The 12,813-nt window shown below is 37.0% G+C and overlaps 1 long non-coding RNA gene across 2 annotated transcripts; it reads left to right on the forward strand.

The window, feature by feature from the left end:
• The first annotated feature begins 1,067 nt into the window (after positions 1 to 1,067).
• Positions 1,068 to 6,436, forward strand: LOC134825931 (uncharacterized). 2 transcript variants are annotated; one of them, XR_010161641.1, is made up of 4 exons: positions 1,068 to 1,294; positions 1,524 to 1,615; positions 5,435 to 5,671; positions 6,072 to 6,436. It is a non-coding gene; the product is annotated as an uncharacterized LOC134825931 (long non-coding RNA). The 2 variants fall into 2 exon arrangements; XR_010161642.1 differs by lacking the exons at positions 1,068 to 1,294; positions 1,524 to 1,615 and adding an exon at positions 5,162 to 5,240.
• Positions 6,437 to 12,813: the final 6,377 nt, after the last annotated feature.

The raw sequence follows: 12,813 nt of genomic DNA on the forward strand, positions 1-12,813 counted from the left end.
TGGACTCTATGCAGGTCTCCCAGCGCCCCTAATTTTACTGATCTGGAGGTCACATTTTATTGAGCCAGTACAAGCTAATATTAAATACTAGTGGACTCTATGCAGGTCTCCCAGCGCCCCTAATTTTACTGATCTGGAGGTCACATTTTATTGAGCCAGTACAGGCTAATATTAAATACTAGTGGACTCTATGCAGGTCTCCCAGCGCCCCTAATTTTACTGATCTGGAGGTCACATTTTATTGAGCCAGTACAGGCTAATATTAAATACTAGTGGACTCTATGCAGGTCTCCCAGCGCCCCTAATTTTACTGATCTGGAGGTCACATTTTATTGAGCCAGTACAGGCTAATATTAAATACTAGTGGACTCTATGCAGGTCTCCCAGCGCCCCTAATTTTACTGATCTGGAGGTCACATTTTATTGAGCCAGTACAGGCTAACATTAAATACTAGTGGACTCTATGCAGGTCTCCCAGCGCCCCTAATTTTACTGATCTGGAGGTCACATTTTATTGAGCCTATGCAGTATATGCAATTCTGTTTTAGACATTGAATTTATTTAAAAAAGGTCTCACCCTCTAAAAAACTCCCATTGGAAATGTTTCTATTAATTTCGCATTGGAAAACTTTTCATTGTGTTTGACCTCAACTTAGATGTATTTGTTTTTTTTGCTATTTTTAGCAACTCCAATTCTCTTTTGTAGAGCTGATTCTTGTTATATAATATAGAAGTACACTCGATACAGTTATCTTATATAAGAAAATATATCAAGGACTGCCAAACTACTGGTATATCATTATATTGGGAAGAAAAATAATACAAGTTAGTATTCTTTTAAAAATAACTGTTCATAACATTTACTTCATTTTAGGTATGTGTGTGAAACATCAGAACTGAATAATGGACCAGAGAATTCAGAGATCTTTGGTTACCTGTTTCCGGTTTCGTCGGTTCACACTTCACATTGCTGCGTTCCTGACCTAGCTTCGCCTGCATCATTAGATCATATTATAATATATGCATTATAGACTATAGTTATACAGCTTGAATTTGAAAGAGCTACATGGTCGTTGTTTCGAGTGCTTTTTCATCTGCTGTGACAGACAGCATCAACGGTTACCAACATAATAGGTGCATTGCAAGTTGTGCAATGCTGAATGCATACGTTTCGTCAGTGACTTCCTTCTGCCTCATTGATGCGAAACTGATAATAAACATGCAAGAGAATACAGCTATAGTTACTCTGGACTGCCATGATAGAAACATTGAAACAGATATTGACTGGCTTTAGGTATGTAAGACGTAAGTATTGAAACCTCAAATTGTTATGATCAGGTTCAACATACTTGCTATGATCCTTTATATAATAATATTAATATATTACATAAAATATAATATATTACATTGTATATTAATCTTGATATAAAATCCTCGCTTTTTGATGATTGTAACATGTTCTGTTTCGTTGTAACCTTGTCCCCTACATAATTATATAATACATCATTACTTCCATTTTTCAGGTTTTTATTGGTGTTGCAAACGATGAAACGATCACTGAATTCTGTGCCTATGTGAGATTTGTTGGTTCATCGAATAACATCAAACTTACAGTGTGAGTAATTCAACAATCATGCACTTCATATTTTATGTCCCCCTACTCATTGTTCACTCTCTGTCTTCATCAGTGTTACTCTACATTTCTCTCAGTAATTACTCTCCCACTCAGTATTAACTCTCTGTCTTCATCAGTGTAACTCTACATTTCTCTCAGTAGTTATTCTCCCACTCAGTATCAACTCTCTGTCTTCATCAGTGTTATTCTACATTTCTCTCAGTAGTTATTCTCCCACTCAGTATTAACTCTCTGTCTTCATCAGTGTTTCTCTACATTTCTCTCAGCAGTTATTCTTCCACTCAGTATTAACTCTCTGTCTTCGTCAGTGTTACTCTACATTTCTCTCAACTTAGTTATTCTCCCACTCAGTATTAACTCTCTGTCTTTGTCAGTGTTACTCTATATTTACCTCAGTAGTTACTCTCACACTGAGAGTTAACTCTCTGTCTTCGTCAGTGTTACTCTATATTTTGCTCAGTAGTTATTCTCCCACTCAGTATTAACTCTCTGTCTTCGTCAGTATTACTCTACATTTCCCTCAGTAGGGCAATTCCACCGTGACGGACACCACGATTTTGCTGTTTTTAAAAGTTCAAACGAATGTTGTACTCGAGATGTTGTTTATTTATCAGCTCCAACTGTTTATTAGTCCACATTTAACCTTTCTACAGGTTGTGTGAAAATTTCAGACCCCTACCATTATTACTTTCTGAGATAGCACCCCTGTGACGGACGCGACTTAAATATGACACTTTTTTTGGGTGTCTACTCAGATGGTACCCAAATTTATCTCAAAAAGTTATCTATTGTCTCTAATTTGGAATTACAATGATAGAAGAAGGTTTAGGGATTTCTGAGATGCCATTTTCTTGGAGATTGCTCAATTCCTGTTTGCGTGGCGCCATTTTCAAATTGTGACAGACGCGACTGTGACGGACACACGTTTTTTTTCAAATTTTCCAAATCTTCCACTTGACACTTTTATCTTGTTCAGTGACATCTAATCTGTATTCATGCCAATTTTTAGGCCTCAAATACCCCAAATAGGTCTGCAATAGCCAAAATCGTCCATTTTGGACATACGCTAGGGTATCAGTCTAGGGGCATCAATTATTTCTCTACTTGAACAAATTTATAACTCTGGTAAAACATTCATCACTGTTCAACGCATCATACTGTTGAGACCATCTCCCAAAAGTTTCATTACTTTAGTGTTTAAAATGTGGAAGATATTGAATTTTTACTTCAAAATTATGCGAAAATAGGGTTAAGTCCATTTTTTGTGCCTTTTACCTCTGGAAAAGTTGTAAGCAAATAAAATGGCAAAAACTCAGTAAATTTAATTATTGAATTGCATATGATATGATGTTATTTGATAGTCTAGTCAACATAGTCAACACAATCCAACTTTATTTGACTTCTATTTGTCTTGGTTTTAGTCAAAATAATGGAAATAGGGATAAAAATAGCTAAAAGTGACTCGTACGCCCATATATGGGCATATACAAAATTAAACATAACTCGGTCATTTTTTGTCCAATTTTCGATTTGACGACATAGTTTTGTTGAGGACGGCCTCAGCTTTAAGAAAAATGCATTTAAAGTCTGTTTAAAGATTTTTTGGAGCATTTTCAAAAAAATGTGACGGACGCGACAAGTTGGGACCCCCCTTCCAAAATTTTTTTCTTAAAAGATACAAGCCTGATAATTTCTACAGTACTCCCTTACCTTCAGAAGAGATAGGTTACAGTGGTTTTTTGAATATAAATAGCACTATGTGGCTCTGAAAAAACTTTTTTGCTTAATTTTGTGACGGACGCGACACCATCTTTGTGGAAATTTTTTAGAAAAAGTATTTTAGTAACGGTTTTGAAACTTTGCATAGCTCTCATTCTTATGCCTATGCCCAAGTGTGTGGAATTTCATAGAGAAATATTGCTGCATACCCAAACTATGGCCCTTTGAAAATTTGAATGATTTTTTAAATTTCCGAGTAGTGTTCCTTTGAATGAGAAAAATCAAAAGTTAACGCAATGTGAAACAAAAAACTTTTGTTAACCTGTAAGGTTAAGAGTCTAATGAACATATTTTAACCAAAATTAGGTGCCTATCTTAACATTTTTCATTTTCACCAAGTGGAACCTTACCGTGGAATTGCCCAGTAGTTATTCTCCCACTCAGTATTAACTCTCTGTCTTCGTCAGTGTTACTCTACATTTCGCTCAGTAGTTATTCTCCCACTCAGTGTTAAATCTCTGTCTTCATCAGTGTTACTCTATATTTAGCTCAGTAGTTATTCTCCCACTCAGTATTAACTCTCTGTCTTTGTCAGTGTTACTCTATATTTACCTCAGTAGTTACTCTCACACTGAGAGTTAACTCTCTGTCTTCGTCAGTGTTACTCTATATTTTGCTCAGTAGTTATTCTCCCACTCAGTATTAACTCTCTGTCTTCGTCAGTATTACTCTACATTTCCCTCAGTAGTTATTCTCCCACTCAGTATCAACTCTCTGTCTTCATCAGTGTAACTCTACATTTCTCTCAGTAGTTATTCTCCCACTCAGTATTAACTCTCTGTCTTCATCAGTGTAACTCTACATTTCTCTCAGTAGTTATTCTCCCACTCAGTATTAACTCTCTGTCTTCATCAGTGTAACTCTACATTTCTCTCAGTAGTTATTCTCCCAATCAGTGTTAACTCTCTATCTTCATCAGTATTACTCTAGACATTTCATTCAGAAGTTATTCTCCCACACAGTATTAAAGTATTAACTCTCTGTCTTCGTCAGTGTTACTCTATATTTCCCTCAGTAGTTACTTTTCCACTCAGTGTTAACTCTATATCTTCATCAGTGTTACTCTAGACATTCCTTCAGTAGTTATTCTCCCACTCAGTATTAACTCTCTGCCTTCATCAGTGTTAATCTACATTTCCCTCAGTAGTTACTCTCTCATTTAGTGGTAACTCTCTGTCTTCATCAGTGTTACTCTAGACATTTCCCTCAGTAATTATTCTCCGACTCAGTATCAACTCTCTGTCTTCATCAGTGTAACTCTACATTTCTCTCAGTAGTTATTCTCCCACTCAGTATTAACTCTCTGTCTTCATCAGTGTAACTCTACATTTCTCTCAGTAGTTATTCTCCCACTCAGTATTAACTCTCTGTCTTCATCAGTGTAACTCTACATTTCTCTCAGTAGTTATTCTCCCACTCAGTATTAACTCTCTGTCTTCATCAGTGTAACTCTACATTTCTCTCAGTAGTTATTCTCCCACTCAGTATTAACTCTCTGTCTTCATCAGTGTAACTCTACATTTCTCTCAGTAGTTATTCTCCCACTCAGTATTAACTCTCTGTCTTCATCAGTGTAACTCTACATTTCTCTCAGTAGTTATTCTCCCACTCAGTATTAACTCTCTGTCTTCATCAGTGTAACTCTACATTTCTCTCAGTAGTTATTCTCCCACTCAGTATTAACTCTCTGTCTTCATCAGTGTAACTCTACATTTCTCTCAGTAGTTATTCTCCCACTCAGTATTAACTCTCTGACAAGTGACAAGTAGTAACGCTCTAGTTCTCTTCAAAACAGTAGACCAAGGGTTTCCTTCTCCTGAGAACAGTAAGTACTCTCTGTCTTCGTCAGTGTTACTCTATATTTAGCTCAGTAGTTATTTTCCTTACTACATTATATGTGCAAGGCAAATTTCTGGAGAATCGAGTATTTTTTTGTAGTAATAATTTGAATTATAAAGCGACAAAATATTATGTGTTCTCTCTTGGTTTGATTTTTTGAATAACAGCCAGTAATTTTAGAAGGTAAACGGTCAAGCAAAGTGTGCAAGGTCGTTGATGGAGTATTCCATGTGAAATCCTCTCACCAGTCTGAGCCCCACCAACTGAACATCAGAGGACCAACTTGCACCTGCAGAAACTTCAGCAGGACTCACATCCCCTGCAGACATATTTTTCAAGCTATCGATGATGGTTTAATGAAATGGGAGGACCTACCTGAAGATTACAGAAACATACCGTTCTTCGTAAAAGATAAAGGTCTGTTAAATTGATCTGTATGCATGTTTACATTCCAATTTGAATAGACAAGACAAAATTGAGGTTCATAACTCGTTCATGTGCTATGGCCGTGCGTCCGCGTCGATGTAGGAGGTGTGGGGCCTGCTTGTAGAGAAAATATGAAGTTTCCTACAGTAAATATTATTATCAATATCAAAGGCAGGGCATTACTTCGACCTCCGAGGCGAGGTATCCGTGTGGACTCTGGTTGTTATCAGGGTTGGAAAGACAAAGATAATTTTGTCTGTTAAAGTGGGTTATCACTCTCTGCCATCAGAGTCATAAATCACATCTCCGCAGGGTTTGCAAGGTTTTCCCTATTGCTTTGCTTCCAATTCTTATAATAGTCAAAATATAAAATCCGATATTATTTTTGCAGGAAGTGATATTGGGATATGGCCAGCTGATGCAGATGTAAACAAATGCTGCGATTATCCAGCATCAGAAGACGAGGATGAAGAAGTAGAAGATGATGAGGTTGGAGGAAATGGGGATAAAAGAAAGAAGAAACGGGACATAGACTATATAAAGGAGATTGGCGGGAGCTTTCAAACAGAATAACTTCCTTCGTTAATGATCCCGAGTTTGACGTGATGGACGATGATGTCCGTGCATTATTATATAAGAAACTGTCAGATACCGCCAATGATGTGGCATCCTATATTTACAAAAGAAACTAATATAGATAACATAGATAAGATTATGTTTGATAATATATTACTTTAAAAGCCGTGCAATCATTTTAGATATTAGATATTTAACTAACCATACTATGATATTCTCCGTCTAACTATTCGATCTGTCACCATCTCACTATTCAATCTGTCTCAACGTTCATTCTCTGTTTAACTATTCAATCTCTGTCTCAGTGTTCATTTTCTTGTTTAACTATTCAATCTTTGTCTCAGCGTTCATTCTCTGTCTCGACATTCATTTTCCGTCTGACTATTCAATCTGTCTCAATGTTCATTCTCTGTCTCGACGTTCATTCTGCGTCTCACTATTCAATCTGTCTCAATGTTCATTCTCTGTCTCGACGTTCATTCTCCGTCTCAATATTCAATCTGTCTCAACGTTCATTATGTGTTTAACTATTCAATCTCTTTCTCGGTGATCATTCTCTGTTTAACTATTAAATCACTGTTCATTCCTGTCTCGACGTTAATTCTCCGTCTCATTATTCAATCTCTGCATCAGTGTTCATTCTCTATTTTAGAGTTAATTCCCTGGTGTTCATTCTCTCCCTGGTGTTCATTCTCTGTCTGACTGTTCAATTTCTGTCTCACTGTCCATTCTCTGTCTCGCTGTTCAATCTTCGTGTTTCTTTCAAAGTGTTACAGTGACAAGGAGACCGAATGATATTGTTGTAAAATAAAAAGCTTGTCCGCTTTAGTTATAGTGATATTAAAACATATACAACACCATGTATTATGAAATTTTAGATTTTGTTACAAAATATGGACAGTGAATTTGATGTTGTTGTCTAATAATACAAAGATACAAGACGTGAGGCGCGGCGACATTATAAATTTTAGAACTGCCCGCGCATTTTGCTACTTTGCCGCGGCTCCACTAGTTTTTAACGTCTACCCGCCGAGTTGGACTCGTCGACGGTCCAATATATGGAACAGATATTTTATGAGTATCACCCGTTAATACTGTGCAATGAATTGACATCGTCAATTAAATGTCAACCCTTCCAGATCGTTGCTGTGCAAATTAACAAAGCAATGATTTGTCGAGTGTCGATGCGGACTAAGACATAAGAATGATAGTCTTGAGTCTGCGCGGCGCGTCGAAGCGGCGAAGTAATTTACCTAGGGACCTCAGGCTATCATGTTCATAAACATAGCCTGACGAATTTGAACCGCGTTTTTGACCATTGTTAATGGTTTGGCCCGGCGCGCGCTACTTCGTAGCATTTGCCATCGAGAAGAAAGCAGCGCGCGCTACTTCGAAGAAATTTAGACGAGTAACATAGTAAAACGACCATGGGGGTCGCAACGTGATACAAGGTCGCGCCGGGCCAAACCATCAACAATGGTCAACAAAGTCCTTCAAATTCGTGTTCATTTTTTCCAAATTCGTTAAAGGGTGATATTCGTAAAATATTTGTTCCATATATATCAGGACCGTCGATGAGTCCTGCAACTCGGCGCGCGTTACTGGGCCGCGCTCACCCTGTCATTCCGCCGAATCTCTATTCGGCGTTTATGAACATAATAGTCTGAGGTCACCAGGTAAGGCGCGCGTCCTGGTTGTATCACGTGGTGACCCCCACTGTCGCTTCACTATAGAGTTTCGACGATACAGGGGGAGCCGCGCACGAGTGCACGGCGGGTCATACAACATTACAACGTACTATGACAACGTTTTGGTAGATTGTAAACCTACAACAAATTTGTGTTTATTTTTTCCAAATGCAAAAGTTCAGTCGGATCGGTGATCGGGCTTAATTTTATTTAATTGTACTGTTTGGCCGAATTACGTTTGTCCTGTAACATGAAAAAAATTTAGTCGTTATAATTATTGACGGATGTTACTCGTCTAAATTTCTTCGAAGTAACGCGCGCCGCTTTCTTTTCGAAATGTTAGCCCGATGGCAAGTGCTACAAAGTTGGAAGTAGCGTGCGCCGGGCCAGATCATTAACAATGGTCAATTATAATTATAGCTTCTTTGACCATTGTTTTGATTCACGATGTCAATCCTTCGCATCTCGCCTATCTGCATCTCGCCGATCTGTGGTTGCGAGAAGCATTATTTGATGCGCGCGCGACCTAGTAGTGCATCGCGCTACAAACCATTGTTTTGTTAATGTTTTGGCCCGGTGCACGCTACTTGCCGTATTATTATTATGCAGCACTTGTCATCAGGCCATTTCGAGAAGAATAACATTTCGGGAAGAAAGCGGCGCGCGCTACTTCGAAGAAATTTAGACGAGTAACAATCCGTCAAAGATGACCGGACCAAGTAGAAATACGAATGACGAAGCATTAAAAATTTATTCATTACGTCTGATCAGGTGATTGGTTAACCTAATCACGTGATCTGATTAGCCTTTACCTGGGGACCACAGGCTATCGTGTTCATAAACAAATAGAGATTAGGCGGAATGACAGGCTAGGCTGAGCGCGGCCCAGTAAATTAGCCTTAGATGACCCCGTTAACCACCCCATTAAACACTATGAGAATCATCGTATTAAGGCTGTCCAATTAAGCCTAAGGTGTCGTGTCACAGTGTCACATAATCACCCAGTAAATTTTGTTAACGAGATACACAAAATGCTTGATTTAACGGGTGATACTCGTAAAATATTTGTTCCGTCGACGAGTCCAACTCGGCGCGCGTCATAGTAGGTTCTAATCCGTTTTGCCTAATTTTTTTCCAGATCAGATGCAAAATTTCATAATCTACCGTCTCTGAAACAATTACTATTAGGCGTCCAGCATGTTCAGAGAGAACAATATAGGTGTTTTAATACATAATATTGAATGGGCGTGGTCTGAAATATTCGAATTTTCAAATTTTGGCGACAGAATCCTCAAACAAGAAGGTACAGTATACTAGTATGCCATTTGCAATTAGGCAACAGCTCTCAAATATAAAACACGGCGGAGGTATAACTATAAGACCGAACGTTTGCACACTGACTTTTGGCCCACTTTGTATATAGTATTTAGCACATAACACCCCGAAATACCGTTATAAAATTAAATGGATATTATATTTTCTTTCCTCAAACTGATATGTACGAGAAATCAGGATTTTACTGTCGTAAGATCAAAAATCATATCAGAAAGCCGAGATAAATGAACCTACATTGGTAGATCACTGCAAAAATAAATACGATTTCACAATTGACATGGCTTGTATCATGTATCGGGAATGTATAGTGATTTGTATTACGTGGAGCTACATGTACGTACCTTGACCAAGGTCGAAATAAATGATAAATTTACGACCAACAAATAAAAATGCTTATATGTCTTGAGGGAAACTTTCAAATGAAGTTGAACATTAAAATATGAAGAATAAGTTATGTTAAATTTGAACCATCATTAAAACGTTTAATACACTGAATTCAAATATAAATAAGTTATAGGTCTACCTCTTAGTTATCGTTTATAAAATACATCATTATACTTATAATGAAAGCAGCAAAAATCCACATTTTAGATCAAGAACAAGAGAATCGAAAATTTCAATAATTCGAAGGAGAATCATTAATCTGCAATAATTGGAAACGTGAGAAATAGCGCTTCGTTTTTTATAACAATCTGAAGTAGAGTACTAGTAGTACATTATAGAAAATAATTTAACGTGATCGTCACTAAAAAACGATTTCCTGCAACACGCATGGAGTTTAATTTAAGGGTCAAAGAGAAAATTTCCTGTATCTCATATACAATTAGTTAAAACACAGCTGTCACAATTATGTACCAGTAGCACTGAATTTATATACTTTAATAACGATAAACTTCGGCAGAAAACCCAGAGGCATTAATAACAGATGAATCTGCATATGATTATACAAATACAATGGAAAACAAACTCTGAGTAGCCGTACTAATAGTAATGAAAAGTTGGTGGGATAAAAATATGGTCATTCTGCACAGATTTCGTAGCTTTAAATAATATCCAAGGTTTGACACGGGAATTTTATTTATGTCATTACATGTAACTAAAACTCGAGCTTGAGCAAATTTGGAGTTGGATTTCACGCGACATCCATCCTAGATGCTAGAGCAGTTATTAATCGCAACCAGCCAGAAGGGTCAAAATTAAAAATGTAGTTAAAATAAGTTCATTATATTCGATCCACCGACGATCAATAAAATCTAAATCAGTAAACGACCAGGAAGTTTCTCAAATATACTGGTAATAAAATGTACAGTAAAACACCACAATCTACCGGAGTTTTGGGAAGGAAACAGCCGCGGGAAATCGGGGTTTTATTTGTGTACGTTATGTATGTTATTGGTAAGTCCTATTTGGGGTAAGGAAATGGCCGCAGTAAATCGGGGCGCGATAAATCTGGATTTTACTGTATTAGCTATTATAGTATGATAAAGCTTTCGCTGACGTTAAGGAAAGTAGAGATTGTCCAGCAAGGGTGTTAATTAGCCGCAATCCTCCCAAGATAAAATACGTTAGGATCTTAAGATTTTTTAGATATCATTGAGCATAAGCAGTGATACAACGTATCTCGGGATGATCCGCAGAGTCTCGACTAGTTTCGGCTTACCGCCATCAACAGGATCGATGAATCATCTCAAATTATTTGTTATATAGTAGTGTTGAAAGTATTAAAACTTTAATACTTTCAACACTACTATATAACAAATAATTTGAGATGATTCATCGATCCTGTTGATGGCGGTAAGCCGAAACTAGTCGAGACTCTGCGGATCATCCCGAGATACGTTGTATCACTGCTTATGCTCAATGATATCTAAAAAAAGCTATTATAGTAGCTATATATAGCGACACAAGGAATGTTTGTTCATATAACTGAAGCAATTTTACTGAAATATATCTCTGTTGATGAAGTCTTACAACTACTTAATTTTAACTCTCGAGCATAATCTCCTGTCATAAGTGCACTGCATTCAGTTAACAACCACATATACCTTATCACTAATGATTTACCAAGGCTTAAAAGAAAGAAGGGAACATTTTAAACTTTAATAGTAGGTTGCTTGAGGCCGTGTTGATCAATAGTTAAGGGGGCATACCCCAAAACAGTGGTTTGTGCCGTCCAGACCAAATGACCTCATAGGCAGTTCAGTGACCTTCTAGCGCACCGTTTCCACACCAAAAAAAATTATTTTGAGAATTCCCATTTTTGTAATCGAGCATTTCCTGGTTAAGAGTGCAATTTTCGGAAAAAATTATTTTGTGGTTGAGACGCTATAGGTTAATTATTTCTTGCGGTATCGAGCTGAAATTTTGCTCGCCGTTTATTCACATCTATGTCAAGGTGTGTGTAAAATCTTGATATCGTATCTAAAAAGGCTAGTGTGTTATGAATATTTAAAGTCAAAAAGCTAAAATTGTCCTTTTCAGGCTTATTTTAACAAAAAGTCAGTCAGGGAAGATCGGATTATTTGATGCTTGACATCAAATTGTTCTCTGAATTCTGGCGCAGTTTTTGATGCCCTCAAAAATGTTTTTACTCATTCACCTTCTGATCTATTGGACCTCAAAGCCAAACAACAAATTTAGGCACATTTTTCGTTTTTAATATTTACTGATTTTTCTAAAATTTTGCTAGTGACTTTTTGAAGGGTGCAAAATAACCGCAACTAGCACATTTATATATGAGTTATGAACAACAAAACACCCTAAAATGCTTCCCTTTGAAGTTATGGGAGAAAATATGATTTTTTGGCTTTGCAGATAAAAAATCACATTTTCTCCCATAACTTCAAAGGGAAGCATTTTAGGGTGTTTTGTTGTTCATAACTCATATATAAATGTGCTAGTTGCGGTTATTTTGCACCCTTCAAAAAGTCACTAGCACATTCCTATCAAAATTTTAGAAAAATCAGTAAATATTAAAAACGAAAAATGTGCCTAAATTTGTTGTTTGGCTTTGAGGTCCAATAGATCAGAAGGTGAATGAGTAAAAAATTTTTTGAGGGCATCAAAAACTGCGCCAGAACTCAGAGAACAATTTGATGTCAAGCATCAAATAATCCGATCTTCCCTGACTGACTTTTTGTTAAAATAAGCCTGAAAAGGACAATTTTAGCTTTTTGACTTTAAAAATTCATAACACACCAGCCTTTTTAGATACGATATCAAGATTTTACACACACCTTGACATAGATGTGAATAAACGGCGAGCAAAATTTCAGCCCGATACCGCAAGAAATAATTAACTTATAGCGTCTCAACCACAAAATAATTTTTTCCGAAAATTGCACTCTTAATCAGGAAATGCTCGATTACAAAAATGGGAATTCTCAAAATAATTTTTTTTGGTGTGGAAACGGTGCGCTAGAAGGTCACTGAACTGCCTATGAGGTCATTTGGTCTGGACAGATTTGGGGTATGCCCCCTTAATACTGATAAGGTTGGTCTCAGTTATAATATTCAGAAATAAGGTATCAATGT

The sequence above is a fragment of the Bolinopsis microptera genome, chromosome 1 (genome assembly GCF_026151205.1).
Source record: "Bolinopsis microptera isolate Bmic1 chromosome 1, MBARI_Bmic_1.0, whole genome shotgun sequence".
Taxonomy (NCBI): domain Eukaryota; kingdom Metazoa; phylum Ctenophora; class Tentaculata; order Lobata; family Bolinopsidae; genus Bolinopsis; species Bolinopsis microptera.